Source organism: Crocuta crocuta, unplaced genomic scaffold (genome assembly GCF_008692635.1).
Source record: "Crocuta crocuta isolate KB4526 unplaced genomic scaffold, BGI_CrCroc_1.0 scaffold416, whole genome shotgun sequence".
Lineage (NCBI taxonomy): Eukaryota > Metazoa > Chordata > Mammalia > Carnivora > Hyaenidae > Crocuta > Crocuta crocuta.
In genome coordinates this window covers 313791-316552 of record NW_027532168.1, presented here as the reverse complement: position 1 = coordinate 316552, position 2762 = coordinate 313791, and positions in this window count along the sequence as shown.

Here is a 2762-nt window from a genome sequence, read left to right as displayed (position 1 = left end):
TTTTCAAATAGTGGTCTGATTACAAGTCAAGAATCATACCTTTGAGGTTATAAATCATAAAATGCAAATATGAGTTTTGCATATTTTAAACCATTTATTTTTCAGTTCCCTATGTAAATAGAGGAACCCACACCTTTGGTTATTGGTCTTAAATGTGAATCTTGCAAAATTTCAAAAAATTATTATAATTGCAGTAGACTCAAAATCTAAAGCCCAGATCTGAGCACAAATACTATAGTATAGTCCTAAACACAATGTATTAACTTGAAACTTATAACCATACTAATTTTGGTGTGAAATAAATTATTCCTTGGTCATAAAATGAATTAAGGATAATTAAATTCTGTACCAATTAAGGTTAAATTATTTTGAAAGTAATCCTCTGAATAACACTGAAATTATTGTTTTTAATTCTATGACTCTCTTTACAAGCTTTGGATGTATATGCAAACTAAGGAACAGACTATTGCCTCACAGCACTTCCTAAATGACTGCACGATTACCTTCCCAAAGGATCTGAGTAACTCAATATGTTACACACTTCATCCTCTCAGGAAAATATTTCTTCCTTCCATAAAACAATCTAATCTTCGCAAATCCTCATCTCCACTGGTCATGAGAAAGGTGAATTTAAATATGAATTTACAAACAGCATTCTATTTGTAACTTATTATAACTTTATTTACCTATTTTGCCACAGGTTTATTTGCTTTTTAAGAGACAAGAAAAATCTCTTGCTCAAGCGTTTGATGAAAGTAAGAAGTTCATTAAATGGCCAGTGACGGTTGATAAGCAGACAGCTTTGGAATAGTGCCAGAAAATCTGTCACATTGTCGCCACAGACAAGTTCTGTTTAACAAGTCCCTCTAGCACAGGTTAAACTATTCGATTATTCCTAAAGTGTTTGACCTCTTTCCTTGTTCCCTACAGGGGAAAACGTTAACATTTAACCAACAGTGAGGAATCCTTGCTGAGGGTGAAAATATTCTTTATTCCCCCAGCTAGTTGTCTGTTCATTCAGCTGACTCATGGCTGAAATATTCTAGGTTAGATTTATAGCTGTGAAGAGGAAATAATTATTTTTTCTTGATTCCATGCTTTCCTATGCTTCATAAATTCCTAGTAAAGGCTATTAAATATATTTTGATATTTTCTCTAAAGAATAAAAAGGATCTTCAATGTTGTCTGATCTGTAAAATATCTTCAATTGCAGTTACTTCAGTGGCTTATATGTGAAATATAGAATACATTCACAGGAGTATATGAAAATATACATTACAATTAAAGATAAGTGTACCTACATACTCACCACCTAGGTCAAGAGATAGACATCATAGTATATATATACATATATAAAAATATAGTATATATGTATGTTACATAATATACTGTATATACTATATATAATATATATACACTATACATAATATGCTATATATGTATGTATGTATATATATGTCTATATACATATTTGTATACTCTTTACTTTGAACCTTTATCCATGTATAGTTTTCTGTGTTCCTAAAGCAAAGAATAGCTGGACTTATGTTTTTAATCTTACCTGAAAAATTTTTGTAACTTTTTAAAAGTATTTACATTTTTAACAGTTTTGTTTTAGGAAAAATTTGAGGGGAAGATACAGAAATTTCTCATATATTTCCCTGCTCCCACAAATGCATAGCCTGCCCCATTAACAACATCCCCACCAGAGTGGTACAATTTTTATAATTGATGAACCTATATTGACACATCATAGTCACCCAAAGTCCATTGTGTACATTAAGGCTCATTCTTGGTGTTGTATATTCCATGGATTTGGACAAGTGGATAATGACATGTATCCATCATTATATCATTCAGAGTATTTTTACTGCCCTAAAAAATCCTCTATCCTCTGCCTATTCATATCATTCTCTCTACCATCTCTGGCAACCATTGGTTTTTTTACCATCTTCATAGTTTTGTGTTTTCTAGAATGTCATATAGTTGGAATCATATAGTATGTAGCCTTTTTGGATTGGCTTCTTTCACTTAGTAATACAAACTTAAGGTTCTTCCATGTCTTTTCATGACCTGATAGGTAATCTTTTTAGCTCTGAATAATATTTTATTGTCCAAATGTGCCACAATTTGCTTATCCATTTATCTACTGAAGGAAGTCTTGGGTGCTTCTAGATTATGGCAATTATGAGAGAAGCCCTATAAACATTAGTGTGCAGGCTTTTTTGTTGACATAAGCCTTCAACTACTTTGGATAAATACCAAGGAGTTGATTGCTATATCATATGCTAAGAGTATGTTTAGTTTTGTAAGAAATCACCAAACTGTCTTCCAAAGTGGCCACCTCTTGGCAATCCTACCGACAATGAAAAAGAGTTACTGTTGCTCTGCATACTTGCCAACATTTCATGTTTTCAGTGTTTGGGATTTTAGCCATTCTAATAGGTTTGTAGTGGTATCTCGTTGCCTAATTTGCATTTCCCTGATGATTTGTGATGTGGAGCATCTTTTCATATGTTTATTTTCCATCTACGTATCTTCCTTGGTAAATTGCTTGTTTGGGTCTTTGGGTATTTTAATAAGTTGTTTTCTTATTCTTGAGTTTTAAGAGATGTTTTTGTTATTGTTGTTGCATATTTAAGATAACAGTCCTTTATCAGATGTATCTTATTCAATTATTTTTTCCCAGTCTGTGGTTTGTCTTTTCATTCTCTTGACATTCTCTTTCATAAAGCAGAAACTTTTAATTTTAATGAAGCCCA